Source organism: Papilio polytes, unplaced genomic scaffold (genome assembly GCF_000836215.1).
Source record: "Papilio polytes unplaced genomic scaffold, Ppol_1.0 DF823692.1, whole genome shotgun sequence".
Classification (NCBI taxonomy): domain Eukaryota; kingdom Metazoa; phylum Arthropoda; class Insecta; order Lepidoptera; family Papilionidae; genus Papilio; species Papilio polytes.
In genome coordinates, this window is record NW_013525512.1 from 1,212,707 (window position 1) to 1,226,491 (window position 13,785).

General features: G+C 39.0%; 1 long non-coding RNA gene across 1 annotated transcript; it reads left to right on the plus strand.

The window, feature by feature from the left end:
* The first annotated feature begins 3,664 nt into the window (after nucleotides 1-3,664).
* LOC106103979 lies at nucleotides 3,665-12,885 on the plus strand. Its single transcript, XR_001225647.1, has 3 exons — nucleotides 3,665-3,905; nucleotides 3,994-4,567; nucleotides 12,667-12,885. It is a non-coding gene; the product is annotated as an uncharacterized LOC106103979 (long non-coding RNA).
* Nucleotides 12,886-13,785: the final 900 nt, after the last annotated feature.

Genomic DNA, 13,785 nt, shown 5'->3' on the forward strand with positions numbered 1-13,785 from the left:
TGTAAGTTAACGATTTGAACTTTAAAGCCTATTGAAAGCTCTCATTCATCTGTTATTTCTTATTTAAAAATAATAGTTAAAATGAAAGTGAATTTGACCCAGCCCGATGGCGACAGGCTGCCCACTGCAGAAAACTAAAACATTCTATGTGTAGGTAAGTCTTGGGAAAATTTAGGTTTTCTGTTACATAAGAAATTGTTTCATTCATATACAAAAAGTAGTCTTCACTAGAATGTTATTTAAAAAGAACATAGTATTTACAAAGTACTTGAATATGTTACTTTTTTGTTAATATCGAGCAATGCTTTTGATCACATTGTGTGCGAGTATCGGAGCGTAGATGATACCACTTGTGCGGAGTTGAGGCAGACCGCATCTGAATGGAAAACATCCGCAGTCGAAGTCCTTCGATGTTACAAGTGTCTCGATTGTAAAGGCTTGAGCTACAATAAGTAATAAGACGTTTGAGAGATGTTTTCTCATAGCAATGCGCAGTTACCGCTGCCGCTCGCATTGTCGGCTTCTTGCTGAATAATCACTTAAGATTTTTTCCGACCACGTCCCCCGTCGTGTGCAGACACAAAGTTTGTGCAACAAGAACATTATGAGAAGGATATCTCTTTGTGCCGCGAACAAAAAGTAATTAGGATATGCCTTCCAAAAGATAAAGGCTGAACTTTTTAACCTTTTGTATCATGTCGCAGTTATAAAAGATATGAAATATTACATGTTGGATAAAAAATACTGTGTGAATGGTATTCAAATCATAAATACTTTTAAAGTAAAACATTTGAAGCAATTCTTGAAAGGTTTGTTCATAGTCACTAGTATGTAACAATAAATTATTAGTTTTTCCTGAATTATTCTTCCGCGAATTAACACAGTCGAATAATCAGTTGTTTCAATTAACTGTTATACTTAACTCATAAATAACCTTAACATAATGTTCAAATTTCCTCTGACTCCAAAAGTGGATGCAAAATAAGTAATTATACCAAATCCGTTCAAATACGCTGCCGTAAAAACTCTATTCGGCAAATTGATGTTAACATATTAGGGGATAGCAGCGCTGTAATACTTTTTACTATGAGTATAATTGTAACTCGTTCCCAGAGTTTTGTTTGTCCAGACGTGGTTATCCCACGAGCACGGCTAGCAGCGCGCAGAGTGGTTGTGGCGAAATTCCGCAAGTCACCGACCACATGTGCCCACTAAAGAATTAAACGCGTCCGCTTTTTAATGTTATTCCGTTTGCCGGGAATCGAAGCGGTCATTAGATTGTAATTCCTAACGGCCGATGTTTTTATAACAACTTGTGGCACAACAGTGTCAGGTGTTTCATGTAAATATTATATTTGCCCTATTGCTGCACTTGCACTGTCAGCTGGCTGTTGCTGTTACATTGCTGGGTTATTTGTATAACTAAAACTTTGATAACTGCTACAACTGCTCTTCTTCTGTTTGTTGTGGATGTTTATGAATTGATAACATTGAATAGGTAAAACTCTAGCTATATGAAATAAATTTACGCATAAATTGCCAGCTTTTTTCTTCATTATTTAACTAAGTGTCCACTGAAAGTTTTCTACTTAACAGTAGAAAGGGTAACATGAAATTAATGTTGAGTCACAGTATGACACTCGTTACTTTATAAAACTTAATGCGTACAGCAGGACAGTTATAAGCGATGCTGAGTAGAATATCAACCTTCGACATGTCTGCACAAAGTAAGATGTATTTCCAACATCATCCCTTTAATTATAACAATGGAAACACGCAACAGACGCCAACCGATTCTATTAATTTTTTCCAACGTCCAAAACATTCTATTAAACACAACAACCTGTATCGAATGATTAATTCGATGAGAAAAAACAAACAGATTTTTTTCAACATCACCGATACGACTTCATATGGAAATCTATATTAAAATATTGGCCGGCAAAAGTCCCGACTCATCGCCGCTCATCGGCGCACCATCGGCTTTTTTACCCGCGTCTCGATTATAAATTCGGAGGATTCAAAATAAATAGTAACATGGGGCCCGTAATTACGAGGTTAATAAGTACAATGGAGCGCTCGAGTCGTCCGCTTTGACGTTTCAATCAACATAGCTTTGTTTGTATTGTGAGTTGTACATCGGGAGATCGTGTTACAGATATACTGGTTTTTTGTGGAGGCGGCGGCGCGGCGCGGTGCGGTGCGGCGCGGCGCGGTGCGGCGCGATGACGCAGCGGTTTGCGCACTGACATCTCGCAGCATCGCACTGCTGGCCAATTCCACTCACCAGCTGAGGGTGTAGATAACAAGGAGAACTCCACTCTGGTCTTTACACACTAAACTTAGTAGCAGTCACAAAACCTACCGGAGTATAGACCTACTACACGCTGTTTCGATATAAATATGTGACAATCCTCGTGCGGTTTGCTCTGCAAGAACCTTTGTTGTGATTTCATTAACTACCGTTATTTATAGCAAATCAGATGTCATTTATTCACGCTTTTTATATTCCACACAATCAAAATCTTGTTGTTAAGCTTGTTGAAAATCAGTATCGATACCATCTGTTCATGTCTACAAGGTACAATGCCTGATATCTTGGTTTATTTTGAGCTTCCTATCTGCATTTACTCACCAGATCACGACACTAAATTAGTATTCTAACGAGTCACTTAGTATTATTAAATTAATTTATCTTCGGCGGATCTTAAAGCGGCCGGAATGTGTCGCGTAAAAACTCGTTTCTCCATTTAAAGTGTCGCGAGCGGCAACAGCGCGCCAGCCGATAGCCCGCCAACATGGCCGCGCACATTGCCGCCGCCGCCGCCAGCAATCACCGCAGCATCTTTAATCGATCGAAAATTTCGTACTCCATTACAACAGCTGACTTAAGTAAAGCCAAATTTTTCGAGAACATTTTATAACACTATATGATATGTTTAAAGGGTGCCGATAATTAAGAAATGTGCTACTAATCTGTCAAAGCGAATTGGATGCTCACCTTCTAACTCTTATTTACAGCCATTGACAGCCTTTTCTAATTCCTGTTTAATCTTTCAACTAAACCATGACCGTATACTTAAATTAGTGCGGTGTGAGAGACGGCCGCAGCGAGAGCTCGGTTTTTAATGTGCTATCGTTCGATCTGTATTTGCCGACATTCACAATCTCCCGGCCGCTCGACAGTTCGGTGTCACAGGCGGATCTGTATGACGTCACTATATACTAAGCTGTACTTAATATACTGCTATATGTTGAACATGTATATTATAAAAGATAATTTTATTACATTGATAGTTTATACGAATACAGAAAGGGAGAAAGAAATTATTCAAGAGATGTAATTAAAGACAATAATCACAGCTTTCTCTGCTAAGTAACTGTAAGCTTTAGGAATCCTGCGCGCCGCTATGACTTGCTTAACACATCACTGCCAAGAATCTCGTTTTTGTGATGAACGTTATATGCATAAATTCAAACTCGTCAATAAAAACACAATTTATTTTTCCAACATAGTTTAATACATTAAAATGTTGAAGTACCTATAATTAGTACTTAATTATTATTTATACAAGGCAATGCATACGTTAATTTCGAGACAAACGGACGTCTTAATAACAGAGGTCTGATGCCCCCCCCCTCCCCCGCCCCCGCACACTGACAGAACACAAATAAAGTAATCCAGTTTGATACAGGTACAGATTTCAATCAAACGTCTCAATTGGTATCAATCGATAGCTTCACGCTGCGTGAAGACGGTCAGCCGGCGAGCGGGACGGACAGACAGACAGACGCGAATACACGCAGATGTTATCTGACCTAAGAAACCACAATACAACGCTGTCAGACTTGGCGGGAATCCACCGCGCTAGTGATGGTCAAAGGAAATCGCTGCAAAGTTGTATGTAGGTACACATGTATTTTGGATTTCATCTTAAAATGAGTTTATATTTTGATGGTGAATTTTAAGATAATAATATTTTAATGTTTCAGAACCTGTGAAGTTTTGAGACGTAGAAGTAGTGAGGGGTGCGAGGGGGGACCTGCTTCAAGGCTCAGTTTGTCTACGGCGCGTTGAGCAGTGGGCCGGCGCCGGCGACGATGATTCGGCAGAATTGTAGGCGAGGCGCCGGCCCGGCGACCGCCCGCCTCATTACCGCTCGCTAATGCTGCCAACACAGGCCCCGCGCACCCCGCACCCCGCACCCCGCACCGCTGCACCACGGAATTTCGACAGCTTCAATCTTTCGCTTAATAGCCTACTTAATCCTTCTCGGGAATCCGGTGAGGCGCCTCGTAATTGACATGTCGCGGCGGCCGGAGCGGCGCCCGCGTCACGCGCCCTGTCACACATCGCACTGGGCCGCGGCACAACTGTCATGTCACGTCAACTTGTCATATCTGTAATTATAAAATAAAAAACACACTTAGACAATGTCATTCTAATATCAATTAAATTATTTTTTGGCTCCAGCTTCAGACAGAGCATAATTATAACCTTTGCAAGTTGAATACCAGTGTTAGGAAATATTTTCCTAATAATAACAAATATAAAACAAGTTCAAAGGTAAGCAATTATTACATTGATATCGCCGTCTTTTATAACAAGGACTTGAAATGTAAGTCTTATGTGTTATTGCGATGAAATATGTTGACACCGCATGATAGTGTTCATGCCAGTCATAGAAAAGTACCTAAGTAGTAATTGAAGAACATTTTCTAAACATATTGCATATACGGTGATGAATGCGAGCAGCAAAATGTCAATAAATTTTATACGAGATCACTGAAGGGAGAGAAGATCCTCTATTGAACATCGACATTGCCTGAGCCGCGCCAGCGACGCCTCAGCTCCACTCAAAGCCGAGATTAAACCTAAAAGAGAGCAACGCGAGGTGCGGCGCGAGAGGCCGACGGTTTCGCGCGCTTTTTCACTTCGGCACAAAAAAGCTTGGTGCCTTTTGTGAAGGGGCGAGCGGCAAAAAACACGAGGGAGACTGATTACAAACTTTATTATGAAATGACATTGAATTAATCCAAAAGGCCACCTTGCGGCCGCGGCTCTCATTAACACAAATGGACTCACGAGTCGCGCACGAACAATAAAAATCGCATTTACACACAAAAAAACTGTGTGATTAATGATATGTGCGCTCGGTTTGTACTGAACAACACGCGCTCCCCGCGCGACACACACGGCCGCCGTGGCAGGCCAGCGCCGCTGTAAATATTCTTGTAATACATAGGTACAGTGTGAATTCCACGTTCTTAACACAATACATGTAATTAACTTCCTTGTTGGACTAATTTTATTACTGAAAATTAAATTTAGTTAAGAGATGTTGACTTGCTTGGGCACAAACAATCAATGGAGCGTACTCTGCTTTATTGAGACCCAGGCACAGTGATTGCAGTTAAGTGTACTATCTAGGAAAATCAACAGCAAAGGCAGTAAAAGTGACGTGCTTGTAGCATGCATTTAACAATATAAAAAAGGTTGGTGTTATGTCGAAGAGTGCTAGCCAGTCGCAGGGGCCGTGTGTATCGCGCTATCGGCGGGCGTCATGTTTCGACGCAAATGTAATCCGAAAGTCATCATTTAGTGATGTGTCCGCGATAACCCGCGCACTTCCGATAAACACTCCAATTACATCTAAAGCGCCTACCTTACCTGTGAAATAACACGCTTTCACACAACACTAGCGATAGGCGCTGCACTAGTCACCCCCCATTAAATAACATATCGACAATTATTGTGTCGATAAAAGTGATGTGCCTTAGTCTTATAGTGCATGATGTTGTCGCTTTATTCGTTTTTGTCTCACGTTCCAAAGCTATTTGCTTATGGTTCATAAAATCTTTGTGGATAGATGTCGATAAATTGTGAAATTAGTTATTAAGTATGCTTTTTTTCAATATTTGGTCAATTACGGAGTCACTGGATAATGTTGGAGTGTAAATATCTTTGCTAAATTTAAGTGTTTTGTGAATTTACATCTTTGGTAATATTGTTGAAAGTCGATTGAATCACTTACTGTACACAAATTTTGGATAAACAATAAAGCCCGTTAATTTTTGTCATTACAGACAAAAATTAACGAAATCAAACGACAAAAATTCACGAATTATTTAATTTTTGTCATTACAGACAAAAATTAAATAATTCGTGAAATAATTAATATTATTAAAGACGTGAGTTCAACTATTGATTGAAATGTGAGCTACAACGTAATATAACAGTTTGTTTTAAAGTAATTGACGGCTGGTTATACAGCAGGTGAGCGTTAGCGCAAGCCGAGTTAAGTTCGCGGCTAACTGGAGGCTAACGAGAGGCTGGAACTCGATAAGTAAAGTGATAAAGCCTGTTATGACGCCGTCTCTGCGTACGTCGGCCTCTACTTAGTGCTAACGTGTCTCTTAATGTCTGTCTATTTATGACACATAGGGTAACACGTACTCATAGAATAATAATACCCCATGAGTCGCCACTAAGGTAAGGTAAAAATTAGTTCAGAGGTTAGAGCCCTCTTTCCTCCTTAAACAATCAAAAAATGTAAAATTGATAACTTAACCTAACCTCCATAGACCCAGCCCAGACGCCAATTACTAAACCCCAACTGGTTAAATAACACACGATATTGTTTTTCTACAAACATTGTCGGAACGTGTTAGTTATGATTTTCTTAATAGTAATGATACTACACACCCCTTGATTGTAATTTTTAGTTGTTTGCACATCAATATTTAATTTATGTGTATTTAGAACGCCGCGTCGCGTGTCCATGTTGCTGATAGCATCGCAGAATGATGCTTTCTACACGGAAATATGAACCAAGTCTAACGACTGAGTGTGACGATGCTGATTTGTTGATAAAGAACAAAAAAACCTTTTGAGATTTCTAAAACTTACTCCAGTACCAATTTATAATAGAACACAGCAACACCTAGAAGTATTGCGAACTAATCCAGAGTTATAGAAGTATTTAACGGTGTAATAATTCATGTGTACGCATATAACAACTTTCTTTTGAATACACTTGAAAAAAAAGTGGTTTTTGAATTCGTAAAATCTTGTTGCTAACAAGCTTTTCAATTTGGAAAATTATACGTGCATGATGATGTTTATCTTCGCCTGTCCTGATTCCAGTAGATGGCGTGGGAGAGTTTTTTCTCCGTGACCACGTCTCGAGCACGCAGCGCCTAGCCGCGAAACCTCTCTGGGCGCGGGGTGTGCTGGGTGGGCGCGCGCGGGGCGCTCAACGATATAATGAGGGGCTCGCTGAGTGCTTCCGTATAATGGCTCGCCTCTTTTTGTTCTGTAAACCGACTTCGTCTCCCTCGAGCTGTCGCCCGTCCTCTACTAATGTGCTCGTGAAAGGTGCCCGACTTTATGTGTCTTTTTTAATGGCTCTTGTCCTTTTTTAATTGATATGAATTGCCCTTTTTTATCAATAATTTTACCTCGCTATCTCGCGGTGCTGCAGTTGAAAGGCAGAACTTTAACATATGGACGTAAACTCGATTCTCCTAAGACAAAACTGTGGCTCGATAAATGCCTAATAGCTACACTGTATTAATAAAAGACGATATAAAATTGTGCAAAAACTCGATTTCAGCGAATCGGCGGCCCAACAAAAAGGTAATCGATTTTCAAGAACAGGTAAGTTGGAAGTTTTTCAATTCGCGCCCGCAACGAAACTTTGCGGCGAGAGATTGAAACAATAACAGGGGTCGGAGCGCGGCGCGGCCTCCCCGGGGTGTCCCCGCAGCGTCCCCGCGACGTCCCCGCGACGTCCCCGCGACGTCCCCGCGACGTCCCCGGGGAGCCCCTCGCCGCTCGCACATCTCACGTTGTATTGATTCGATTTGCTAACCTCGCTGCCGGTGTATTGGACGAGAATTGATGGTTATTCAGTTATGAAGTTTCAATTTTGTTTTCGAGTTCGCCGAGTACTGGACCTGATACCTCCTCATTTGTACTGAAATGTTGATTACTTTGGTATTGAGTATTAGATTGCTTTGTTTACTTTATTTTGGCGTAGGTACTATAGAACTGGAAGGTAAATTGAATACTTCATAATGCTTAATTTCGAAAACTTAAATAATGAAGATGCACTAACAATATAATATTTTACTTTTAATAAAGTTAGTATTTCATGTAACCGCTGAAGACCGATGTCATCGTCAAGGAGCCGATCTCAGCCGGCGGTTACAGAGATGTACTCACTGAAGTCTCGCCACCTTTATTTCATCTGGGAAGAGGCAAGTTGTGCACGTGTCTCACAGACAAATAATATGAACTTTATTAAACTTAAGTATTTTAAATTGCACCGTTTTACTATGGCTGTGTAAGGGAACAGTACTGTACAAACTCTACTGTGGAATTCACAATGCATTAAAATCAGTAATATATCAGTTTACAATATAACTGGCTGAGGGTGGCGAGGCGCGAGCATTGGAGGTTAGTTTCCGCCGCGACGGAAGCGCGCCCGGCGCCGGAAATACACGAGATTGGACAAAAATTGTCACCACTCACGTTGACACGCCAGCCGACACAGTTACATTTGTTATTATTTTAGTCAAGGTATCCACTGTTACTCGTCAGGCTCCTCCAAACGCCATTAAAACTGTCAAATAAGCAATCAGTTCAATTCATATATTTTTGGAAGCTTTTAGGCCCTTCTTGTTATACAGAAAAACTACTTTGGAGTCCATCTAGATAAAACCACTACAATTAATTCTGACATAGTGTTAGACGGTAAAGTGCGAATTATTTAAATAGGGAACACGTTGCTGTAACCGTAAAGGTTTTACTTAAAGCAACTTGAACATATTTTAGTGCGGAATTTTATGCGCAAAGGTCGCGCGCCGCTGTGCGATGTGCGGGTGAGTGCGGCTGAGTGCAGGGACGAGAGTAGATGCACACTGCTCCTTTTGCGTTACAATTATAACTTAATAAGCCGGCAGCTAATTTGTTATATCCCCTATATGTAAAATGTTAATAACCAATCTAGTTACCTTATACGTTAAAATGAATTGTAAAAACAGCATTGTGACAATTGTTATTGACTGCAACGTGATAGTCACGCTACCAATTGACACGTCTGGTGTTGGTGTTGAAAACATACTTAAATAGATGTATATTTGAAAAAACTAAGGGAATGTTTACGATGGATAAATTATATAATTATAACATCTTCCTTTTAATTACTAAAATAACAATAGCATATTCATTTAGTTACATACTAGATAAATAGTAGAAATCAATATTTAAAATGTTACATTAAAAATAATTATGAAGAATAATTAAACAGATCCTTTCTACCCATTAGTTATTGTGGTTACAAATAGACAAGTTTATGAATAGTATTTACCACATGTCACAATAAAAAATCGTTTACTATTTATCAAATACTAGCTTTTTCCCGTGGCTCGCGTCCGCGTGGAAGAAAAGAAAGCAAAGTGTCCAGACTATCCTTTGCATCTGTACCAAATTTCATCGAAATCCGTTCAGCCATTTAGGCTACCAACTCTAACAAACATTTATTCATCCAGCCATCTAAGCTTTGGCAATTGTAACATAAGTGATTAAAACGAAAGCTGTTTGTACAAACATGCCGGTCACTGTCCACCTTATTACTTGACACTAGAGATGTGTGACAATGGACTATTAGCAGTGACGATAAACATAACAAGTTCGATAGCCCAGCTGCGGGCTGAGGCGGCCTTCGCTACTTTTTCGTCCCCGTTTCAGCCATAAATCGCCCGACGCCTCCGAATCTACATAACTTATCATAATAATACATTTTAACAACATCGTTCACACTTCTTTACATCGAATATGGCATTATTGCGCCATAAACACCACTTTTAGTCATTTCAGCCGTGGAAATACTTTATTACGTCTATAAATTAAATAAACAACTATTTTATACCGCGAATTATGAAGCATAGCTCCTTAATGCACCAATTCAGATATACGCTGCGGTGGAAAAGTGTTTTTGTGATAGATCATAGATAAAGGTTTAATTTGTTCGTACTACGTAGCTCGCAGCTTGTCTGTTTGTTCGTAATTAATTATAAATTACTCGTAGAAATGGCAGTGGAATTGCCCCAGCGGACGCACTTTGTGCGCCTTCCCGGTACTGAACTTGCGGGTAAATCACATCTAACTGTCATCTTCTTCCATTTTTAATACAACAATTTTACACAAGTAATTATGCAAAGCATATAATGGAAATAAGTTCATAAAGTTTCGAATGGGATATGGGGTGTGTGAAGTCGCTTCATGCCAAATAAAACGGCAATCGGTTGTAGGGCCCCTTCCCCGCCGCGCTGCCACACGCCCCGCGCCATGCGCCCCGGGCTCTGTGCCACTGGGGCAGCTTTCGGACCTCACCCCCGCCACCATCCCCGCTTCAAGCTGTCTCCGCCATCTCACTCACTTCCATTTTAATAAACTTTTCGAATCGAATGCAATATCGTTTCATTATCATCCCTGTCACGGAGAATAATATGAACCAACCTCTTTTCATAAATTAAAAAATACAAACGAGTTGAGAACCTCCTTGTTTTGGGAAGTACGTTAAAAATGCTTGTTACAGATTTATACAAACACTTTACAACTTAAAATTTTAATGTAAATTTCCATTGTAGTTACGTTTTGTAATTTCTTCTTCCATCTGTCTTTATAGTAAAGGACATAACGCTAATGGGTGTCTGAACATGAAACTCTTTGACTTTGTTACAAGAATTTAACAAATATAACAAACCAAAAATGCAATAATCAATAATTCTCGCACCAAATCCCAATAAATGAAATTCGATTCAGTGCAATAGTTGCGATTAAACACTCGCCCTCATTCGACATGGAGTTCGATAAGCGACAAGTAATTAGTACAAAGCCGATGTCCAAACAGGAAGAGGAAGCGAGGGCTCCCGCGAGAACGGCCGCCTCGGGGAATCTGTCGCCCGGCAGCGCGGCAGCCCGCCAACCCTGCAACACGGCACTCTATGTACACTTTCACAAATATCGCTTAATTGAAGGCTGCTTTTTATATGCTACAAGTTATAAGTATCCAGCGTTATTGTGCACTGCGAATCAATTTCGGTAGTTAAATAGTTAGTTATTGTGTTACAGACTAGAGAGGTATCCTTTGTTTCATTACTTCCTACTTTTATGTAGTAAATCAATAATAATATCTAAGTAAAAACAAATAGCAACACTCACATCAATTACTTAGTTAAACATTTTTTATTTGAATGTAGAAAATATTTCGGCAAAGGGAACTAGGTTGTGCCATCACACATACTTTAAGCACATATCTAGCTTTATTTAACTACTATATTTCAGGACCTGTGCCGTTTATCTAGATCAGGAAATGAGATTTTAAGATTTAAGATTTAAAAAGATTTATTTATAAAGTTACAAAATAACTATTGTGGCGGATCGCCTGGTTCCTACACTATACACCAGTAACGGTTTTAAGAGTTTCATAGATCATAGAAATATTTCAAATCCGCTTGTAACTTGCACCAGGCGACAACTGACAGGGGTGCAGAACCCGAGGTGGCGAGTGTTGGTTCTGAAAACAACTTAGTGAACCTTCCCCCGCCTCTCTCCCCTCGGCCCGGATTGTAGGCTGTCCCATAATATCAAGTCGCGCTGAAACACACCGCGACTTTATCCTGAGTAGGCCTCTTAACCCCACAAATATTATCGCACCGAACAAAGTGAGGTTGAACTGTAAACAAGGGCGCTTTATTCCTGTCTGCCAAATAACTAAATATTATAAAGTTGGTCTTTATACCTTTGTTTGTATTACAAAAAGACAACTTTAGGGCTCAGACAAAACTATACTAAGAACACATGAGTATTTCAGTTTTATGTTGAATTTGAGAATACATTTAGAATGTATAGCTTCTTAATAAATTCATAATAAAGGAAAAGGTAATGACATGTTTATATGTAAACAATTATGTTAGAAACGGCGGAAAAATTTTATAGAGCTTTTAAACCGAGCAGAAACTATTTCGTATCATCTTAGTACGAAAGTAGGTAATAACGAGAAAACCTTTTAGGACTATTAATAAAACAGATGGTTAACTTAATGGTTAACTATCAGCTGATTGGTAAACCAAGAGTCTACACTATTATAATAAAGCGTAAACACACTTCTTTGTTGCCAAAGATGTCGGCAATTACAGCATATTTTTGAATAGTTCTTTTTTTAATCAAAAGCCCAAAACTTACATCAAGTTTAAGGCTATATATTTTAACGCCATTAAACTTAGGGGTAAATATTTTGAATAAAAACCCTAATGTGGGAAAGAGACCATAAGTTGCTGCCAACATTAAGGAAGCAAGATTGCCATGGTGGTGCCATCGTCATTTTGACATTTGCAATTGATAATTTGACACATGTAAACAATAAAATAAAATTTTCATAGTATTATGCGGATAAAGTCATACGGGAACAGCTAGTTTAATTATAAAGGACATCGGGCAATGAAGTGTATGAAATAAAAAATATCAATTGTTCAATAAATAAATGTTTAATTATACTTTTTCATTGAAAAATATATTTAATTTCTGTATTGTTTCTTTGCCTTTATGTTTTATTGTTATTAATAACTGTATTGTATATTTGTTTGTGTCGGTTGCAGGCAGGTCGCAGGTCGCAGGTCGCAGCAGCGCGAGGTGCGTGCGCGTCGCCGCCATGATGGATGACCGGCGCCGATTAATCACTTTTATTGTGCAACACGAAAATAATAATATTAAATATGTCTCACTGGAGGGGCGAGAGCGAGACTCGCATTTTCATGTTTGTGCTTTACCCAATTAAACATCATTAGACCAACAATAATTAATATAATAATAGTTAAAATTGCTATTGTTTATTAAATTTATACACTCTTTCTTTAATAAAATATTTAACAATTGTTAATGGTATTTTTTTGGAATTAAACACTATTCTATAAATAGGATTTTTCTAGTGATGTCTACAGGAGGTAAAGTTTGAAATCGACAAATGTACAGTATTTCAACAAGGTACAATTACAAGCACAGTAGAATACAACTCGATCTTAAACAATTATGACTTCTTGTCAAACGATCAATACACAAACATCTTCATGTTCTATTTGTAATGTTTTAAAGATTATACAAAAAAATCATTGCTACAGTAACAAGGCAGGCGAAGTGACAGCTGAGGCGGGGCGGCGCGGCGCAGGGCGCAGGGAATAGGCCTACAAAACACACACATTTTATTTTTGTTTTGTTATTTTATCATATTTAAATAAACTAATATTATAAATGCGAAAGTTTAGATGGATGGATGGACGTTTGTTAGAGTTTGTAGCCTAAACAGCTGAACGGATCTCGATTAAATTTGACATAGACGTAGGAGCTAGTCAGGAAGAACACATAGGCTACTTACACCTTTCATTTGTTTTAATTCCACGCGTACGGAGTCGCAGGCAAAAGCTAGTATTCTATATTTACCGAATGGTAATATTTAATTTAATTTTAAGTCTGAAATATTTCAATGATTACATTTCATTAGAAGTCAACTATGGTTATTCCCAAACTATTGGGCTACAAATTAATTATTTCCCTACTTGTGTATATTACTTTCTCTTTTAGTTGCTTAATTTTAAAATATCGCCTCGCACTAAGACGCCGTATCTGTACGAGTACAAGGCAACAATAACAGCTGCCAACACATTTTCAGTAACAAGTCAAAGTAAAAAGGTTTCTCGTGTATGATATTTATCACACGACTT